The following is a 16400-nucleotide window of genomic DNA, read 5'->3' on the forward strand; positions in this document are numbered from 1 at the left end:
TGCTCAATATTTTTCTTTTCTTACTTTTGTTACTTTTGAGATTGTAAAGTGCTTTTCCTTTGCTGCTGAACTGAGATGCTTTATTACCAGCTAATCCCATTTCCTGACTATGCCCTCGTGACTTTCTGGCTTTTACCATTACACTTAGGAGCTAAACAGAAACTTCTTATTTCTAAAAGTAATTACTCACGTTTTCAAAATAAAGCCAATACATTTATTTTTCTGTGGCTGTCCCAGAATTAAGAAGCAATTTATTTTTTAGAATAAATAAACCTTTAATTAGAATAAACCAAACCAGGTTGGAAGAGACCTTCAAGATCATCGCGTCCAACCCATCAACCAATCCAACCCACCAAAACAGCTAACCCATGGCACCAAGTACCCCATCAAGTCTCCTCCTGAACACCTTCAATGACGGCGACTCCACCACCTCCCTGGGCAGCCCATTCCAATGGGCAATCACTCTTTCTGTATAGAACTTCTTCCTAATATCCAACCTAAACCTCCCCTGGCGCAGCCTGAGACTGTGTCCTCTTGTTCTGGTACTGGGTGCCTGGGAGAAGAGACCATCATCCGCCTGTCTACAACCTCCCTTCAGGCAGTTGTAGAGAGTGATAAGGTCACCCCTGAGTCTCCTCTTCTCCAGGCTAAGCAATCCCAGCTTAGATTATTAGTTAATATAGCATATTACCAACACAAAAAGTATTTCATGTGGCTGGTAACTGGGTTACAATTTTTAGTCTTCCAAGTACTTGGAAGTGATTAGCAAAGCTAGATGGAAAAAAAACCCACCCAAACCAAACCACCAACCTAAAATAATTTATTTTAGCCAATAATGAAAATAATCTTTATAATAAGAAAATATAATATTGCTTCATATGCTTCATAAGCACTCTAAATGAAGTCCACAATTTAACTTTAATACTTGAAGCCACTTGAAGTAATTAATTTACACACCTTGCTTAAACTTCTGTATCGTGCTGCATAACTCAAGATTACCCTTCCAGTATCTGAAGGGGGCCTACAGGAAGGCTGGGGAAGGACTTCTCAGGATCTCAGGTAGTGATAGGACTAGGGGGAATGGAATGAAGCTGGAGGTGGGGAGATTCAGGCTGGATGTGAGGAGGAGGTTCTTCACCATGAGAGTGGTGAAACCCTGGAGTGGGTTGTCCAGGGAGGTGGTTGAGGCCCTGTCCCTGGGGTGTTTAAGACCAGGCTGGATGAGGCTCTGGCCAGCCTGCTCTAGTGTGTGGTGTCCCTGCCCATGGCAGGGGGGTTGGAACTAGATGATCCTTGTGATCCCTTCCAACCCTGACTGATACTACTACTACTACTATGATGATACTACCCTTGTGACTAGAACTTCATGCAACAAAGCTCTTTCATACTAAACTTTTATTCAAGTGACTGGCAGAAATGGCAAGCCTCATCAAGGGGTCCAAAGTGCCTGCAGCTCATGGTGGCCCTCTCCCCTCTTTCTGTGACTTCATCCAGCCCCAATTATACGTCCTAAGAAAGACAAATCTCAAGCTTTCCATCTACCCTTCTAAAATCCATTCGATATTATTAGATTCTCTTATTTCAGATGCCACTTCAAATATGGTTCAGCATCATTTTACTGCAGTGAAGCACAAGTCATATTTCATTATGTTATCCAATAATTACATTGTTCACTCCCATGAACATGTCATTTTGAAAAACTCTGCTGTGAGAGGCTTCTCTTTACAGATACTGAAGGGAGAAAACAAGATGCAGAGCCCTGAAACGATGCTGAGCGCTTCTTGATTCCATTTGCAAGGCTGATATGTATCAGGACATATGGCAGCATTCAAAACACTACATGTTTCATATCAGTTAGCAATGCTCTAGTTATTTGCCTCTGGCCATTAAAAGCAGTGCTCAAATGACAGTCACTCGAATCCATTTGAAATAGTTATTAGACATACTTTTGTAACTGTGGAAAAGTCCTTGCCACATAGAAAAAGTATCTTCCTTATCAGAATTATGAATAAGCTGCAGCTAGAAACCTTCTTTTCCAAATGTTGGAAACCAATAGAATGTGAACATCTGTTGAGGACGGAGTTCAGATCAATGCGGATGACCAATATGATCAAAGCATTGTTCACTTTAATTAAGGAACCTCTACAGCTTATATAGACTCACAGAGCATAGTTGGCATAAGTTCATTGGTTCCCCACAATTGTCCACACATCCTACTGTTATACATTATTGGTTAAACCACTAGTATCACACAAAGCTGTTGATTGACGTATGCTTCCTGCTATCCCAAGATAACTCTCTGTGTTTATAGCTACCAGTACTTTGCTTTAGTTACATGCTGCTAACACAGCACTATTTTGCTAAACTGCTAGTTACTTCTACACTTATGCTAAGCATGGCCTACCACTATACCAAGCTCTAAGCTTATGTTGCCAGATTGCTCACACCACTTTTTGCTGTGATTGCCACAAACATCAGTTCATCAGTTTGTTTGTTTTTTGTTTGTTTGTGGTTTTTTTTCCAGTTACACATGCCAAAAGCACACAGAGATCCACTTTAATTCATCTTCAGATGTGACTAAACTGAGTCAGACTAAGGACACATTGTAGCTGCTTCAAAACAATTCAATAATGCCCCCCCTCCCCCCAATCTCTTTTGGCGATGGTGGGAAGCAGCGTACACCCTGCCATGAACCTGGAATGCAGAAACAACTGTGAAGGAGCACACCAAGGCACCAAAAAAGCTCACACCTCTTTACATGCACTTTACATATGATGCCTGAGTGACCAATGTGTTGAAATGCCATACTAACTGAAGGCCACTGATAAAGAGAAAACTGAGGGGATAAAGGTAGTGAGCTCACAAAGGCTGATGTCAACCTTACTAGAAAGACCCTGGGTTCCAGATTTCCCAGGTTCTCTTTATCATCAGTGGAGAGAGGTGATTCAGAATAAAAGCCTTGATCTTCAGATTTTGACCTACCCTCTGGAAGAAGGAGCTTTATTCTCCAGCAACTAGGCAGAGGATTTAACTTCAGAAAGTTTACACCCGGCCCTCTATCTCCTATTTTTCAGCATGGCCTTCAATCAAGGGGAGAGTAGGCAAACAAATTATTTATGTCTTTAAAGTTAAGGACATAAGTAAATGTTGATTTTGGGCTTGAACATGGCTATGCATGCTAGTTCCTGTTTTCTTTGCACAGACCAGTGTTACGCTTTGTGCCTGCTTGCCTGCTGCTTCTTTGTTAATAACTTCTGGTGAGTTCTCAAGTGCCCTAAGAGGCAGAGAGGCCAGTTTCTCCATTGCAGTGAGGCAGGTGCCTTCTGCAGTGGTTATGAGCAGCTCGTGATGGCTAAGTGCTGACAACTCCCAAATCTTTGGGGTGGAGGGAAGCACTTACACGAGATTTATGTGATAAGAGCCTTCCCATGGGATGACTTTCCTCCAGAGTGAAGACTGGTGTCTTTGCGCAGCTCAAAAGCAAGCTTGAGAAAACTGTGATGAGAGCGCATAATTTCTGTGTGAGAAGTGGCACTGCCTTATTCACTGCCTCTCATTTTTCACTTTCCTATTAGTGTTAAGGCAGTAGTACCACAGCTACCTGTTTCTGAAGGGAATCAGTGGTCTCCTGGGTGACTGCTCTGCATAATGACAAGTTCATCCCTGACACCTGGGACTGGGAATATTCAGCCCCAAATAGATCCACTCCCACGTAACTGCACTGAGGCACAGGCTCATTTCAGATGTATGAAAAAGGCAACCAAAATAAATGTATTATCTCATATAAAATGCATACAGTCCCAGGAAGCAGGACAGATTGTAGGTGTCACTAAACAGTGCATAGTAAATAAATCATATTTGCAATGCAAGATGCTTCAGCTAGCCAAAGCCTGAGATGTTTAGGGGTAGAGAAACTGAGGGCCTGGGTGTTTTCAGGACTGCAAATCTCAGCCATGAAATCTCAATCAAAGGCAGGAAAAAGTCCCACCTATGCTCAGGAGCAAGCTGCACTTGCAAATGCAGAGGAGTCATGGCATACAGACTCTTACATGCACCTCAGTGCTAGTGAAAAGAACAGGAACAGGTAAATGGTTCCCAACTGCAATACCCATGGCTTTACTCAGAACCACATAGCATAGCAGTAAATTTCCTTCAGCTAGTAAGTGCATGCAGATTTTGTGCTCTGTAAATGAGCAGGCTGCTGCTTAACCATTCTCCATTTAGTTATGTCAGCCCTGGTGGTAATCGAGGCAGGCTGGACTTGCACCAGGAATCTGCTTTGTGCAAGATATGGAGACATGCTCCTTACTTTTGTTGCCATTTCCTTTGGAAGTTTTCCTATAGGAAGCAGAAACTTCCAGGCATCCTGCTATTGAGTTATAACTGCAACATATTTCAGTGTATAAAGGTATAAAGTGCCCAGGAACCATTGTTTATGAATTCAAGCTGGACCTTGAGAACACTGCAAACAGGAAAAAGTGAGGCACTTAGGACTAGTATACTTATTTTCATAGACAAAAACAAGCAAACAAACACAAAACATAAGGGCACCAGAAAAGAGATGGAATCTCTCTTGCTGGAGTTAGGCAAGACATGATTTTACAGGGCCCTGGATCAGCTAATCTAAGGCCATGCTTTCAACAGCAGGTTGAAGCACATGATCTCCAGATCATGCCCTCCAACCTCGAACTGTCTATTACTTTCTGGTAACATTTATACTCAAATGCTGGTGCAAGAAGAAACAGAATTAAAATATATGCCTCTAAACCCAGCTTTATTGGTACTGCATTTTGGAGAAAATGCTTAGCACCCCTAGGGTGTTACTTACGGCAGCTGTTAACATAAGGGCTCTGTATTTTCATAGAATCGGAGAATCCTACAATGGTTTGGGTGGGAAGGGACTTTTAAAGGTCATCTAGCCCAAATGCTCTGCAGTGAGCAGAGACAACGTTAACTAGATCAGGTTGCTCAGAGCCTCATCCAGCCTGGCCCTGAACACTTCCAGGAAGGGCACATCTTCTACCTCTCTGGGAAAATGATGTACCAGCACCGTGTAAGCCAGCACATACACTGTTGGCTTCAACCTAGACTTTTAAAGAAGGCTGAGAAAAGTCACTGAACTGTGTGAATTTACATTTAAGACACAGATGCATGGTATTCCCATCATTACTTTTACCAGTGTTTCACCTCCAGGGTGAGGGAAACCATTTGGTAGAGTAGTGATTAAATGTCACTTCTCAAGGTATCAGCCTGGAAAGGCATGATGGGGATAGTCTGGTTAATACTGTAGCTCAGACAATGTACCAGAAAAACTTAGGTCTCAGTCTGTGGGAAGCTGATGCTAGACTGCCACCCAGTCCATGCCACAGCTTGGTTTTCTGAACAGTCAACTTTGTAAGGAGACTACCCACCACTGGGCAGCCAAGGCTTCTGAGCAACTTGAGCTCTGCAAGGTCAGGAAAACCTGCTACTTCAGGAAGATACACTACTCCTGGTGTCTCTTAACTGTGAGAAACAGTCCTCCTAGAGGTGTTTAAAGAGAGTCCCACAAGCACTAAGCCCTCATATGCAAGGCACTGCAGCTGCCTGTTCTAAGAACTGCCCAAAGCTCAGGCCTGGCCCATGGCTATTTGCTTTCTGATGCTACCTATCCATAAGTAACTTCTGCTCCTCCTTGGGACACAATGCAGAGATCAAGTGACAGAATATCAACACATCTCTATATGAAAGTGAGTTTTAACCTTTCCTAAAGATGGAGATTCCCAACAATCCATACAGAACAATGGTTATGGGAAAACATGCTGTAGTCTCTTAAAACAAAATAATTCCTTTCCATTCCTTGCTATACCTCCCTCTGAAGCTTACATGGTGGCCTCATACCTCCACAGAACTGAACTGAGCTAGGGGTAAACTGCATGGACTGTCTGGAGTGCAATGAAACTAGGTGATACGCTCATCTGAAGAGCTTCCATGGTTCCTTTAAATAGTGTATCTAACAATTATTTTTAAAATAGGCTTAAAGTGGGCAGATTCTCACAAACAAAACATTTCAGTATGGGTGAAAAAAGGCCAGTAAAAAAGCAAGAGAGTTAGCCTAGCTAATGATCATAGAAGTAACAGATGGCGAAAATCAGACTGCAGTAGGCTTTGTAAAATCCTCACTAAACTCCTTCACATTAGCTGAATTTATTTTCTTTGTAAACCTCCAAGTCTGGACACAAAAGCAAGAAGATAAAAATTAAGAAAGAGTTACAAATAAAAGTGATTCTCCCTACCAGATAGTTCTCTTGCAGTTAGTGTTAGCAAGCTGTCAGGTAAAACCTTTGTATCTGCTGGGAAGCTTATCATGGGAATTCTGATGAGAATCAGAACCAGTTTTGGTAATGGAGAAAACAGGACATCGACCACACACAACTCATGTTGTTAGTAGAGAAGTGTTTCTCTGGAGAAGTGGGAGGAGCTATAATTGAAAGCTGGAAGCAGAAAGAGATGTCTCAACATCAGTATGGAAGGAGCCTCCCAATCCTGCTAATGGGTAGAGACCAGGAAGGCATCTACAGTCATGCCAGCCATCAGGCTCAGCACCCAGAACACTGAGGTGTCTGAAGTTTTGAGGAACACAAAGTCAAAAGGTCTTGCTTTTGGAAAGGCAAAGTCAAGGAGGTCGGTGGCCATTCAGGAGTTGCATCGTGCTTTGATCAAAGAACAGTAGCAAAGCCAATTGTGCCAAACTGGCATTTATGTGATTTTATTAGTTAGGCTGATGCACCAGACTCCATCTTGCCTTTTTTTATTCCAGCTTGCAGAAAAGCCCATGATGAGATCAGAAAAACATGAGTCTGATACCCTAGGATCTCTTCAGGCTTTGGTGAACTACTCTCAGCATGGCTCTGGGATGTGTGTGTGGTCAGGTGGGTGTTAGAGATCAAACATTTGAATCTTTGCAAGTATTATATATAACACCATAGAAGCATAAGACAGGGTCAGAAGAAAACCAGGTCTGCTGTAAGACTGAATTTCTTTGAATTGACAAATAATGCTATTTCACAGTGGTTCTGTCTCAAACAAAAGGATTGTGTCCTTTAGGCTTTCCTACTTTAAAAATGACTTGTGAATATCTCCCTAAATAGAAGTGAAAGGCTATTCCTAAAGCAGCCTCTCTCCAATATTCAGACTTGCTTTCTCAATTCCAAAGCATAAGGGAATGAACACTGACAGGAGTGTAGATCAGGTATTCCTCTGATGCTTGCTCATGGCCCCGTTTTCTCCTTTAGAGAATAGACAGTGACGCCAGGAAGTTTGCCTAACTTCACCTCACACCTATCTTTAGCTCTTCTTTACATTGTCCTCCAAGAAGTACATGACTGATCACATGAACACAAATGGCACCAAACTGATTCAGAGGTTTTGGGCCCTCTAGATGTTGCAGATACAGTGGGGAGATGGGTTAGAAGGCCACTTGCCTGAGCAGACAAGTATGAATCATCTCACAAAGTTCCTCTGGATACTCATCAAGTAGGCTAAATATGAAGGCTGCAGGTATCATTACTGACTTGGCTCCCATGCTTATAGGTTGTGCAGGAAGCATCTGGCATTAAGCAGCCATCGTGGGCAGCCACAGCAGGCACCTAGTGAGAGAAATCTCTTAGAGGGACATCTGATCTGGGGCTGCTGAGGTCCAGCTCTGATTCATCAACTTGTTCTACAATGCAACCCAAATTATTGCTGGAAACAAGTTGTTTGCTTTAACTGGGAAGTGGCAGCATATTTTAGTAGCATTAATCCACTTTTTGTCACCAGCAGTACAGATCCACTAAAGCTTTACAGACTCACTTTGGGCTTTAGGTAGTCTTTACTTTTATTCTCTTGCACTGCTTTTTCTACCTGTCTCCTCCCTTTAGCAGTGGAACAGAAAGAGGTAAATGACCCTGTTCTTTCTTTTGGGCAACAATCAATCAATTGTTTGAAGAGTTTTCTTCTACCCTAAAGGAAACAACCATGAGTCCATAAATCTCTGCCTTTCTTTCCTATTACATTAAGCTTATCACCTCCAAAATTAAGCATGGTAAATGCCTCAGGAATGAGATCAAAAGTAAATACCATAATCACACATCTAATGATAGTAAGTTAAAACAATGTATATGACCTACAATTACTAGAGTGATCAGAAAAGGATGATGGGCTAATAGAATAAGTATTTACATAAAAGAGAATACAATATTTCAGTATTACAACCTTAATTAATTAAATGCTAATTGCTGTCTTTCTCTCTTATAAAAAGTCAATTAAGATCAAAAGACACAGGCCCACATAGCCTTGCTTCCTCTCCTCTGCCAAAGCCCACAAAGGGGCATTTCTGGTCAAGAACAAGAGCTGTTAACAGCAGCTGAACATTAACAAGAGCACACCTTTTGGCTAGCACTTTGTACCACAAAGACAACAGTTATTAGAGTGATGCATTTCTCTTGGGCTGGCAAGAAACCACAGTATTTCCATTAATGATGGAAACGTTTCCCTTTCGCTGCCTCCACCCCAGGCACAGCAATTCCTGCTCCCAGGTCTGACTAGCTCTCCCTATATGTCATGACCCAAACCACTGCTTTGCTTTTCTGCCTGGCCTTGGGTGCCCACATCAGCCCTTGTATTCCTGTGCCTGGCCTTGTGTTCCCATACCACAATCCACTGGGCCGGCCAAAGTAGATCCCTCCAAGGCTTGACCCCTCCTCACTTGCAGCCATTACACCAAAAGGTCCAAGACATTCCTCAGTTCATCTGTGAAAACAAATCTCAGCTCACAGAATCACAGAATGATGGGGGCTGGAAGGGACCTCTGTAGATCATGTACTTCAACCCCCTGCGAAAACAGGGGCACCCAGAATAAGCTGTATAGGAACAAGTCCAAGCATATTTGGAATCTCTCCAGGGAAGGAGACTCCATAGCCTTTCTGGGCAGCCTGCTCCATGGCTCTGACATCTTCACAGGAAAGAGGTTTTTCCTCATAATCAGATGGAACTTCCTGTGTTCCATATTATGCTCATCGCCCCTTGCTCTATTACTGTGAACCACTGAAAATAGTCTGGCCCCATCCTCTTGACCTTTAGGTACTGATCAGCATTAAGGACATTTTCTTTAAGTCTTCTCCAGGCTAAACAGCCCCAGGTCTCTCAGCTTCTCATAAGAAAGAAATTCCAGTCCCTTAATCATCTTTGTAGCCTCTCTTGGACTCCCTCCAGAAAATCCTTGCCTGCCTTGAACTGGGGAGCCCAGAAGTGGACACAATGCCCCAGATATGGCCTCATCTGAGCAGAATAGCTTGCTTTTCTCTAATCAGGTCCAACTAGAAGTGGACACACAAGCCAAAGGACAGCCTGTTGGGGGGTTTATGTTAGACTCATCTTTTCAAACTATGTTTTTCTATATGTGAAATATTTTGGCTCAGTTATAGACTGAAACAGTAGCTCTCTCCTCCCTCTTCTCCACTTGGCTCAAGTCACTACTGTGACTCAATATGTGATTTTGATTTATTAAGACTAATTTCTCCACAATGAGGAAAACAAAACACATAGAATGGCCCATCTGGGCAAATAATTTCTGAAAATGCTTGCAAGACAAATAGCCCAGCACACTCTGAGACACAACACATGAATAATAAACGGGCATTTTAGCATTATATATTTGCTAGCAAATAATAAGCTATGCTGGATTTACATTGAGATTCAGATTTGTCTTATTTTAACGTGCCACACTTTGGGTTACTCGAGACAGTATTTCATGATTTCTGTTTCTGCTGAAACCTTGATGCTGTTCCTAATGCCAAAAAGTAATTTCTCAATGCTAATTAAACTTACTTAATTCTATCTCAAGTCACTATATTTAACAAAACCATGCAAAACAACCTGTAGACCTCAGGATGGGAAAGGTACGCTGATTTCAGCCAGGGATGATATATACCTCAATTAGCAATAAATTACAACATTAACATATGCTCTCCATAAAAAAAATGTTCCAGTGATGTGTTTTTTTTTTTCAGTGGACTAGACTAGAAAGAACACTCCTGTTGTAATTCATAGACAACCTTTGGGTTTTGACAGGAGTTTTAATGCTGCAGCAGAGCCAAGGTTAGAGCTTCAAAACTCCTTTTCATACGAGGGAAGAAAACCACTGCACACCACATGGTGACCAAGGCTGCTAAGCCTTGAATGAGGAGATCCAACGTCTCCAGATGATTGACTGAATTATATTGACTGGTCTGCTTTCCTATATGCCACTCAAGGTCGAAGGGCATTTGAATGATTTATTTCTTCCTTCATGGCCACAGCTTTATATTTTCCAGCAGGAGCTCAGCTGAGTCATCTGTGGCTCCAAGCCTGACCCTGTTCCTTCCCCTGCAGACCCCCTCCCCACGGGTACTCCCCCCAGCAGCCGATCAGGGACATGTAAGTCAAAAATGAGGAAGGGGCACAAACTACTGGTCTCAAAGCAACAGCCACTTGCAGAAAACTAGAACAGGATTTTGATGCCCCAGCCCACTGCTGGAATGTATTTCTTGCGAATTTTACTCCTTCTAAAGGAGGCCCTGACAGCTAAAACCTCCCAAGCAATCAGTAACTACATCCTGTTTAATTCCCTGAGAACTACAGCCTTTATTGCAGGAAATATTTCCTAGTGAAGCATCCCCACGACTATGCAGTCTGCTACACACTGCCACATCCCAGCGCACTGCTGTGTGATACACTGCTCAGTGTTCATTCTGGGTTTGCTCAGTAGCAAAAGAATCCCCCAACAGACAGTAGATGCATTTCCTCAGCTGTGATTGACAAGCTGATGGGAAAATATGTTACAAAAACTTTGGACCCAGAGATGACTTGCTGAGAACTGTATGTATCAGAAACCTGCCAGGTTCTTTAAAGAAAAAAGAGCTAAGTTGCTGCTAGGTTTTTGTCCTTTTCTGAGGCTGACAGCATTTCTGTATCTTTTCTTGCTTTATTCACAGATATGATAAAATCTGATGTCTCCAAAATTGCACAGGTGTCTGTATAGATTGCTTGAGAACTAGGAAGGCATACAGAAGACCACACAAAGAAAGATGATGCTCAGTCTTTGAGTAAGTTGGATTGTTTCAAGCATTAGGACTAATTGCTTCATTGCATAGGGACTATGAAAAAGATCATAACTCATCTCTGAGCTGAGCATTCAGCATCCATATCTGGAACCAAAGAGATGTCCGATTCTTAGCAGGGGTGAAGAAAAACAGCCCATGAATCTAATAAGAACAAACATTTGAGGGGAAAAAATAGGATGAGAAACAATCTGTGTCTAACTGATGAAGTAATCTGAGATGCTAGTTTATTTGTCTATAGGGGTGAGCAATTTTTATACAGCAGAGCAGGAAACAAAAAAAAAACCCAAAAACAAACAGTCAATTTTCTCTTTCCTGGCATTATAAGACTTTAAAGATAATTGTTTCAGGTTTCATTAATTCTATCTTTATTTTCCTGGAGCGTATGCATTTCTTGCCGTTATTTATTCATCAGCAACTACGCTTTTAATTCAGTTATCACTGATGTTTACATTTGGAGATGAAGGCAGCAAGGGCTGTTAGTGCCTCTAGATGGATGCAAATTCAAAAGGGGTCAGCAGAAGTGTTTGCTTCAATGAGTATCTCTCTTGTACCTCAACTGCAGACAAGCTGAGACAAGATTAACCTTTAAGATTTCTATGAGCAGACCATTCAAATCCCACACCGTCTCTGTTGTGCCGTGGACCTCTTCCACTAGGTGAGTAGTAACAAGGCACTTATGTTACTTGGAAAGGTAAAATCAGTCCTGGGGTCATCTTCACCAGGATGACGGTGTGCTGATGTCTATGCAGAGAACCTGCATAGCCCTGTGCATCCTACATGTGCAGATCTTGTCAGCACGCTGTACACAGAGCACAGGGGCCAGTCCCTTCAGTATGTCTGTTTCTATTAATCTGTGCATCTGCATTAAATTCAGTGCCTCCAATGACAGATGGTCTGCATGGTTAGCCACTGAAGAGAGGAAGAGTATCCCTGGGATTTCCAGATGTCTTGCTTCACACGTTCAAAAGGGATATGAAGCACCTGAAATCCTGAAGAAATGTCCAAAGTCTCCAGATACAGGGGAGAAAAAAAACCAACCAACCAACAAATAAAAGGCCCTGCTTTGAAAATCCAGACATGCAGCAGTTCTGGGAAAGGTGACAAGTTCTGTAAGAGACGCGAGGCTCTGCAGGCTTGGGGAGGTACGTGGAAGGCAAGCAATAACACTTCAAAGCCTGGTAGGACTGTTTAAATCCCAGGTACCAGAAGTCATATAGCAAAGGTCTAAGATGACTACCTTGCTAAGTTTTCATTGTATGAAATGAAGAATGGAATATTTTGAGTCTTAGTCCAAGTCAGCTACAACTTTGGGTGAAAATCAAACCAACTTGTCTCCACTTAAATCCCATCTAAAATCTCTACATTATAATAAATTCATAGATCTCTAAAAAACTAGACTTTTAAATTAATGAGTATTAAAGGACTTCTTGTATTATTCTCTATCATCTAACCCAATTAAATTCACATTCAAGATTAAATAATAGCTAGTTCATATTATTGAGAAGAAACACCTTAGTGCTGTTGCTTTGAATTTTGCTATGATGGCATCCTTTGCACACAAAGCAAAAAGGAATTCAAGTTACCTGCATTTCTCAGTTCATCTGGCAGGTCCATGAGACTTTTGGTGGGGAAAAGAAATTGTGAAAGTCTATGGGCACAGATTCAGCAAGACCTGCTCTGACATTACTCTCATTTTAAGCACTAGGATATTATTACACTGTCTTCTTGAATTACAGCCATGCCCTAAGCATTCATCTCTGACAGACAATAGCACAACACAATGATTCTCAAAATCTGTCAAGATTAGATTTAGCCTGACAAGAGGCAATGTTTAAGTTAAACTTGTGTAATACTTATTATATTATAATCCTCCCAGAACGCCCATGTGACCCTGCCTGGTTGCAGATACAGTCAACGCTTTCTCCCTTTTCTCTAACATTCTCATTGCTTTTCAATACAGTTGATCCTTTAGGACTTTTAACCTTGGCCTCAGAACCACTTGTGTTTGAACTGTGAAAAGCCTTATGCTGATGAAAAACATTAAAACATATTTAAGTGTGATTATGTGGCAAGAAGAAGTACTCAAAAAGGTACAACATGGGTTTTAATGTTTACTACGAGATGGAGTTCACATCTGCTCATTTCACAAGAAGAGGGAGGAAAAGATGCTATTTCTAACTGCTAGTTTTTGAAAATCAATCTGGGACCTCACATAGTTTGTTTTTGCATTACTAAAAGCTACTGTAAATTGTAACTTGGTGATTCTATTGATATGTGAATCTGCAGCTACAATAAACCCTTCAAATGCCTTATCTGCCAGGGATGCAAACAGCAGTAATTGTTCAATAATATTCTCCACATTTCACTTTACTTCTGGCTTTCCAAAGTGGTTATAAAATAGCCTGCTATTTGCATAATCTTAAAAAAACAACCAATCAAACAAAAACACAACCCCAAAACTAAACCAACCCTCCAAAAAACCCACCACCACCACCACCAAAAAAACACAACTAAAAAAGCCCACAAAACCCAAAACAACAACAATGTGGTGAGGATTTAAGTCTCAGATGAAAAAACTGAGGAACTGCTATAATCTCCAAAGAACTGGCTTCAGCCTAAATGACAACCTGAAATGGAAGATGACTTGCATACAGATTACTTGCAATGTGTTGGAGTTGGGATGCACCAACTAGAACTTGTAATAGGACAAGGGAGAATGGATTTAAGTTTGAGGAGCATAGATTTAGACTGGGGATTAGAAGTTCTTGTAAAGAACAGTTTGCCCAGGAAGGTTGTGGATGTCCTCTCCTTGGAGGTGTTCAAGGCCAGGCTGGATGAGGCCTTGAGCAATCTGGTCTAGTGAATGGTGTCCTGGCCCATGGCACGGCAGTTGGAACCAGATGGTCTTTCAGGTCCCTTCCAACCCAAACCATTCTATGATTCTATGAAAAATACATCAACAAAAATTTTGTTTGTGTCCATGACATTTAGGATCAATGAAGTTATTAATCTCTTTACATTTGTGGATAATTCATAACAAAGAACTGGCTACTGGACACCAAAGACTGTTAGTCTGGGATATAAAAGCTATTTCTGCATGGGCAGTGACAAGCCGCTCTTGCTCACAGCAGCCAGAGGCCCACATTATCTCAAGCCTCACCCACTTTATGGCACCATGGGTGGGACTGCTGGCGTAGGGTGAGGAGCCTGCAGCTATGATGAGGAGGAGCTGTGGTCCAGCAGTAGAAGACAAGAGGTAGAAGGGGATCTAAGACAGCAGCAATTACATTCGCTCCAGAAGTGAATTGCTGAACTAAGGTACACCTTCTAGATAAATGGATCCTGTTGAACATAGATGTAGTTGACAGCACTCCAAAATCTCTGCAAACTGACCTAGAAGCAGATGATTCTGATCTTCAAAACCACACACCTTTGCAAAACTGTATGAAAGGAAGAATGCCACGTGGATGACTCTTTGAAGATGCAGTATGGCTAGAGCTTGTTTTGGTAAGACAGTAATGTTATTTCTTTTAAAAATCTCAGCACATCTGTCTCCCATCCAAGGACACACTTTCTTCTGGGCAGTTTAGCAGGATTAAGTGGTAGATGACTACTGGGGCCCCAGCACATCAGATCACCTATGATATATATTCTGTGCATTGCTTTGGTCTCTGCTCTCCAGGCTTCCTGCCTCTCTAGGATTGCTTCTGGATATGCAATATGCAACTACTGCTTAAAATAGTGTTGCAAATGTCAAATGCTTAAGAAGTATTTTAAAAGACACAAAGACAATGCCTTATTTTGTCACTCTTTAGATTCCACTTATGTATTGCTTCACCAAAAAAAAAGAGTAATTTCATGGGGAAAAAAAAATAAATCAATTTGCCCACAAAATGAGTAAAGGGATTCTGTGTAACACTTCCTCTATCAAGTCTGCACACACTATTGATGACACTTTAAACTCCTGATTTAATCGGCTTTTCAGTGTCAGTTTTTATTTGTGTATTAATATCACAACTGAAATAAAAAGTCAAGAAGCAGAAAACAGCTACACGTGTTTGATGCTGTATCTGAAAGCCTTAGATATTTAGCAACTTCTTTGATGCTTTGATCTCTGAAGAAATCTTACTAAAATTATGATCAAAGGAATTTATATTATCCCAAGTACTTAAGAACAAACCATCTTAGGGCAATAATCAGTATTCTGTTTAATCCTTCACCCTTGGAATCCATTTTTGCTAAGCACCTCAATCTGAGGGGAGTTACATTTACTTAAGGACGATATTCTCCTAAAACTGAATTAGAAGGAACAGAAAGCAAGGCTTCCAACTCACAGGGAGAGCTATGAACTGGATTTTATTCTTCTGGCTAAAAAAGTGCTTGTTGAAGCTGTTTTTTAAGTGTACATAACTTAAGAAAATTGGTATGCAGCTCATTATGTGACTGTTCAGGTTTCTGTTTTTTCTGCAGCAGACAAAGAAATAGAATTTCCAATGCACAGCTACTTTTAATTTAATCTATTCCTAACTATTTCCTATTGTCAGTGTTTATAGAAGACTATTACACAGATGGATATATCTAATATTTATAAAGTAAATTAACACTCTAGTTTATAACACGCAAAGGCAGATAAATAATGAATTATCCTTCTCATCAATCTGACTACATAACGTCTATTTCACTGTAATATTAAGTAGTGCATCAGACAGGTTGTTGTAATCCCCCATGGCAACTTAAATCAAAGAGTGTGATACAAAGAATCCCTAAACTGCTGCTGACAGAACAGTAAAAGAACATTAGAGCCAAGCAAGACTTAACAAAAACACTAATTACTGGTTAGATTATGGATTTACCACTGGTGGTTGCTGAGAAGTAGAGGAGGGTTGTACTTCTGCAGGAGTAAAAGATCAAACCAGGACTCCCAGCCACAGCCAGAGTCTTAATAGCCTCCCACATCCTGACTAAGCAATTCCTCCTCCCATTTACCTGTTCAGATTATTTTTCTTCCTGCACAGTCAACTCTCAGGGTGGACTTCAATTTTACAGTGGTTTTCTACTAACTATTTACATCCCTCTGCTTCACCACTCTTTAATGGTGAAAGATTACGAGTAGACTAACGAGCAAACACAACTGACTCTGAGCACACTATTGTAAGCATTCTTCCAAGCTGACTGGAAAATATGCCTCCTTTAAATTAAAATCAATCTCTGTTAAATCTGTCAGCTCCAGCTCATTTGGACTGGCATTGCTTGAAGAGCTCACAAAGAGGTGTGCTG

At 41.3% G+C, this 16400-nt stretch overlaps 1 protein-coding gene across 3 annotated transcripts in view; it reads right to left on the minus strand.

The window, feature by feature from the left end:
* Positions 1–16400, minus strand: part of LOC137444557 (glypican-5-like) — a 449156-nt gene that overhangs the window by 146909 nt on the left and 285847 nt on the right. The gene's annotated exons all lie outside the window — the stretch shown is intronic.

The sequence above is a fragment of the Melanerpes formicivorus genome, unplaced genomic scaffold (genome assembly GCF_026170545.1).
Source record: "Melanerpes formicivorus ecotype bairdi unplaced genomic scaffold, bMelFor1.0.p_v2 SCAF_12, whole genome shotgun sequence".
NCBI classification, from domain to species: Eukaryota; Metazoa; Chordata; class Aves; order Piciformes; family Picidae; genus Melanerpes; species Melanerpes formicivorus.